This window comes from Sus scrofa, chromosome 8 (assembly GCF_000003025.6).
Source record: "Sus scrofa isolate TJ Tabasco breed Duroc chromosome 8, Sscrofa11.1, whole genome shotgun sequence".
NCBI classification, from domain to species: Eukaryota; Metazoa; Chordata; class Mammalia; order Artiodactyla; family Suidae; genus Sus; species Sus scrofa.
This window is the reverse complement of record NC_010450.4, coordinates 102730760-102736837: the sequence shown is the minus strand read 5'-3', so window position 1 is coordinate 102736837 and position 6078 is coordinate 102730760. Positions and strand designations below refer to the sequence as shown.

The 6078-nt window shown below is 38.6% G+C and overlaps 1 long non-coding RNA gene across 1 annotated transcript; it reads left to right on the top strand.

Moving 5' to 3' along the window:
- Nucleotides 628–5586, top strand: LOC102157614. The gene is made up of 3 exons (XR_001308994.2): nucleotides 628–782; nucleotides 1466–1710; nucleotides 4085–5586. It is a non-coding gene; the product is annotated as an uncharacterized LOC102157614 (long non-coding RNA).

Below are 6078 nucleotides of genomic sequence, written 5' to 3'. Positions count from 1 at the left end.
ATATATGCAATAATGTGTGTGCATAGTATATGGAGTTATTATAAAGGGTTAACGGTGGTTGTTTCTGGGTGGTATAAACACAAGTTTTTTTTAAGTTGTTTTGATTATATATATATTCTTTCCTACAATGAATATATATGTATACATATATATGGAAATATTTTGAATTTTCAAATATAGGTGATCAGGAATATCAAAATATGACATTTTTATATTTGGTTGTGGACATGTTTAGAAGTATTTGAATTTTCTAGCCAATTGAGTTTAGTAGATAGAAATAGCCTCCAGCTTTAGGAAAAAGTTACAAACATATTTAAGAATATCCATTTATTTATTCATAAAATATATATTATCCTCAAGATATTCTGCATGCTATGTTATGAATTAGGAATATAATAGGAAGCTAGATACAGCCTGCTTCTGAGCCTCTTGGCCTTCCTAGAAAAGAACAGAAGCCTAAATTTCTCTAAGTCAGGCTTGGAGGCACATTAGAATCATCTGAGGAGCCCTTAATATCACCAATGCCCAGGCCTCACCTGCAGAGATTCTAGTATAATTAAAAGTGATTCAGGTGACTTTAATATATAGCCACAGCCTAAAGAATAGGCATTGAAACGCACAGGTGAGGGCTGTGAGTGTATTTTTCATCCGGGGCACGCAGGAATGAAGGGAAGGAGGAGCTTAGGTTGGAGACTGGTCAGTGATGGCCGAAGCAGATTGAGGATGCGGAGTGCCTGGGAAAGAGTGATACCTTAAGAAAAGTACTGTGCACCTGCTTACAGGTAGGCCTTGTGTACATGTGGTTTTTATAAACATTTTACTAAAAAGGATCTGGCCCTTTTAATAAAGGAGAAATCTGTGCCGGCCTTTTTGAGACAGGTGGGGGAAACCGCTAGTAGCTTGTGACACTGCTCATTAAAAAGAAAATTCCATGTGCTTACAAATAATTTATCACAAATCCCAGCTCCAGGGAGAGAAGGCTGCTAAATCTCAGCTCAAATGGAATTTCGGGTGGGTCAGGCTAGAAAAGGGCACCAAGCAGAAATACACAAAAACCCGAGGGGCAGAAAAGCTCACTGGTACAAGCTTCAGCAATTATAAACAATAAAATGAAAGACCTCCAGGGAAATTGGCAAATAGGTTCTGAGGGGCCTAGCCAAGGGCCACAAGAGCAGGATGTGGGTATCAGTGAGATCTGGCAGCAGGTGGCCAGTCCAGGCTGGGGCTGATATTAGGGGCTTAAACTACAAAGCCCAGAGGGACAGCAGGTAATAAGAAAGGACCATTATCTCAGGCTGGGGTCTGCATCAGAGCGTGAAACATGAAGGTAAGTGTGGAGAAGAGAAAAACAGAGACAATTCTTAGTATAAAGAAGGAATGTGATCATAGACATAAGTCAACAGCCTATTTGAGTGTGAGCTAAAAGCCAGACTGATCACTGACTATTTATGTACTAATTTAACAGAGTGACTTTTAGCATCCTTCATGGAGAAACAGTTCGAGACCCTTAGCCTGGCTATGTTGGCAGCAGCTGCAGTTAAGTGGCTACAGCTGCAGGACCTCCAGGGCTTCCTATGAGCAAGTCCTGCCAGTCAGTCATCACGAGGCTGAGTGGAAGGAGATCTGACAAAGAGAGAGTCAAAGGCTGCCCGCTTCCTGGGGCCTAAGGCTAGGAGAGCCCTCTTCCCTCCTGGTACACACCAGCCAAAGGTAAGCTGTCTTCCTTGGCTCTTGTGGGTCCCTGAGCAGTTTGTTTTTGTGCTGAATCTGGGTCTCAGAAACACTGAAAGGGGGGTCAATTAGGGATGTTGGGAAGGCAGTTAGCGTGGGGTAAGAATGCCTGCAATGCAGGAAAGTGTCCCTCTTGGAGGACTTTACTCAGGTAAAAGCCATAAAGGTGTGTTTGTTCCTTTTTTTGCGGGGCAGGGAGGAATCACTTGTTAAAGAGAATGAAAGGCGCAATGGTTACATTAACAAGAATTTCATAGGAATGTACATTGTCAGTGTTAACAAATGGTTTTAAGCTGAAGGCCCTTATACATGGTATGTGGTTTAGAGTTATATCAAGAGAAAAAGAGGTATGAGAGTAAAACAATAAGAACTGAATTAAATCAAGCGTTTAATAAGAGCCGGCATTTGTTCAGAAAGTGTTTCATTATCATCAATGTATTTCTTTATATAAAGTACTTAAAGTTGTGCCTATTGAATGCCTACTGCAACCACTGCTACTACTCTATTTAAAAAATAAGCATTTAATAGGCAGAATAATGGTTACGAGCCAAACTGATAGAACAAAAATCATGCCTGTGCCACTAACAATGCTGAGTGACTTTGAACAAGTCGCTTAATTTCCGGCCCTTATTTTCATCAAATACAACATGGAGATACCAATAGTATCATGAGATCATAGTGAAGATCAGGTGAATTTATATTCATAAAACGTTTTCAGCAGTGCCTGATATTAGCAGGCACAATATAACAAGTGTTCGCTATTGTAAGTCTAGTTCAATAATACCATTAAAAAAATCTTCTTGTAAATCAGTAGTTCCTAAACTCAGCTCACATTTTGGAATCTCTGGGGGAACTTTAAGATGTATGACACTTGGATCCCATCCCCTAAATTACTAATAGAAGTAATTCAGGTGCACCCTGAGTATCGGAGAGTGTAAAGTCTCCCTAGATGATTCTAATAGATAATCAAGTTTAAGCATCACTAATGTAAATAATGACTCCCTTGCTTTAAGTAATGAGTTTCATTTAATTAAATAGGTCATTTTTATAATAAATGCCTAATCTACCCACTGACGATACCTATCTACCAGCAAATATAAAACCAGCTGGAGAGTATGAGCTTTGTGAGCCAAATTTGGGAGGTGCGTGTGTGTTGCGTTCATAATACTTATTTTATGGATTCTCATACTATGAGAAAGACCTAAAAACCATGCAAATCAATAAATAATTGCTAAATTGAAAGAGTAAGTGATCATTTGTGCAGGTGCTCTGTCAAGGGAGCCACAAGTAAGGGGAGACACATCTCAGAATGGTGTGTGTATTCATGCGAAGACTATACTCAGAAGCTTTTATTATTACCATGGACTTGTTTATGATGATAGTAACATACAATTGCTGATGCTCTCATGATAGTGTAGCCCACATGCTACTGGTTTAAACAGAGATTCTCCTCCAAGGTAATTTCTCAGGTACTTCTACAAAAATAGTTACTGATGCTACATTTTCCAGGAAATACCATAAAGTTATATATAGAATGGGAAATCAGTTTTTATTTCTGAGTCTGAGTAGCAAATAGTTCTTGTGACTAAAGGGAAATTAAAGTGTTTGTGTAGCCCATTAGCACAGCAGAATCCAATGACTGCAGAGATACCGTAGCTGAAAAATCACTGCAGACACAAGGGTATTCAGATTAGACAGTTTGGGAGATGCAAAATTCCTGAGTTTGGTAAGCAAGGCAGGAAGCCAGAATTCGGTGCAGTGCTTTGCAAGGAAGCAACATTTTCTGAAGAAATTGATTGCATGCTGCTTAAAGACCAAATTTAGAAGAATAAACAAAGGCTGAGAAGTTCTCTGATTTCTATCAAGAGCTCTGAAGTGCATAGGACAGGCACTAATGTAAGGGAAGAGTCCTTTAGCTGCATTGGTCAAAGGCAATGGCTAATTTTTTTCGTGAGGAGATAGAGGCCATCCACTCCTACCACGTAACCTTCCTGTATAGCCCATATATGTGCATGATCCCCAGCACAGAATAAATTTACAGTCAGTCTCAGCAAGTACATGTTAGAGGCAGCACAGATCAGCACAACACAACTAATTCAGACTTCTCAGGTTTGAATCCTGTCTCTGCCAGATGAAGAAACTGCCCTGATGAGAAAACAGGCAGTTTCTTCATCTGTAAAAGAGAGACCATAAAAGTACCTTCTCTCAAAAAGCTATTACGAAGATGAAAGGAATTCACATTTGCAAACCTCCTAGAAGAGCTCATTCATACTGCTATAGAAATGCTTCTATAAATAGTAAATATTCATTGAGCTTTAAATTAGAAATTCTCTTCTTATTTTGTTATGTGTAGGCATGTTCCTGGATCAAGTGTCTAGCTGATAATGAAAGTCCCAACTCTGACATTCAGAAACGGGGGAAAATATGACAAGTGGTCCTTCTTTCAGAGACATGTTTCGCCAGGATTATCTCTACCTGAATAAGGATTGTGTTACAATAGCTACTTAGTATCAAGACGACAGACAGGATGCAATTTAAGAATCTGAGGGCATCATTTGTGTATTACTCTCACATCATGAAATAGGCTGTGAATAAACTTCCTTGGATTTCTAGAATGCCAAATAGTACATGATATTCATCCATTCATCCTCAAAACTCTGTCCAGCATTTGTTTTTTGTTTTGTTTTTTTGCTTGTTGGTTGGTTTGCTGGTTTGCTTGTCTGGTTTTCTTACAGTCTGGAGAAGAGACATGAAATTGCAGAACCCCATGCTTCTCAGATTTTCTGGGGTTAGCAATGCTTGGGACAGAGTCGCCTCTTTCAGTTATGGGTGTTGGCCAGTGTCCACCACCAGGAAAAATGGCCACACCATTCTAAGGGACCAGTATTTCTATATTGTGCAGAAGCAGAAGCACAATTTCACCTGGATCTGCAGCTTGAACTGAAAGGAGTTACCCAGTGCTACCCGCCTCCCAATGTTTTTGGTTGTTACAAACCTTATCCCAGGTGGGACAGTGACTCTCTAAGCAGGTTTAATAGCAAAATACTGTGGCTACCATACTTGAGAAAGTAGCTGAGAATCATTATGGTAGAAAGATGGCTCTAACCAGCTCCTCTAGCAAGCTGCCTGGGAAAGTAGGAAAGGAATGCATGACACTCTCCTCCTTGGGATTTTAAGTTTTCATCCTTTTTGAATGTGCACAAGAGTCATAAGAATTTGAGTCAACACTATCCCAAGATTTCTAGGACTTTTCCAGAAGAGCATTTGGCCTAGAACCCTGCTACTCCAAACTGCACTTCCCCTGTCTTCCTTATCTCTTCTCTTTCCAGCTAGAGTTGCAGGATAGATTTGTGTTAAAACACTTGGTAAATGAAGATTATATTAATAGAACATCTCAGAGTTTTCATTATTTTATTTTTTAAAAAAGCACAGAATGAATTCTTGAGTTTGAGCTCTAAATGAATGTGCTGGATAGCTTTCAAGGCACCAGTGTAGGTCAGTCTAATGAGTTTATCCCAAAGTGGACTGAAAGTTTGTGGAATCTGGTATATTGGAGGCTGTGCTGCATAGATTATCTAATCCATCCCATTAAATTTTATTTTTACACACAAAATTCCCTTTTTAGGTAATTATCCATTGTCAATTTTCTTGCTTGTGGTAATAATTACTGGGCTCCTGTATCACTGGAAATACAACAGAAATATGTAACACATTCTTTTATGTATTATGCTCCTAGCCCTGCTTTTAAGTCTCAAGCAAAGCCTCTCCATTCTAAATTAACATATTTCCATTCTTCCTTAAAGTGTGGTAGGTATTTTTACTACTAAAATAAAATATTTTAGTGGAAATATTTGCAATAGAGCATGTTTTTATGCTAATTTTATATTTTACAAAGTAGCTAATATTATCAAATATAAATATTTAAAAATTCACTACAAAATTGTATGTATTTACCAGCTTCTAGGTTTTATTCAAAACTTTTATGCATCACTTTGTGTGGAAGTAAATGTTTTGATTGAGTATTTGGGAACATAGTGATCAAACATTGCTCTCATCTTCAGAAGTCACTGAAATTTCTAGCTTCTATATACCTCTGCCACAATATCCTAGTTAGTGTTTTATACTGTTTGGATTGCTTTCACTTACACTGTCATTTTTGTTTCATGTCTACTCTGTAAGGAAGCAGTCAGGAATTCTCTACTTGTTCATGCACAGCCATTAATGCTGTGAAGTCTCATTGCCTGGGTTCATATCTTAGCTGTCATTTGCTGTGAAATTTGAGCATCTTTGATCTGTTTTTGCCTTTCTCTTCATCACAAAGTGGAAATGTATTAGTATTTACCTCAG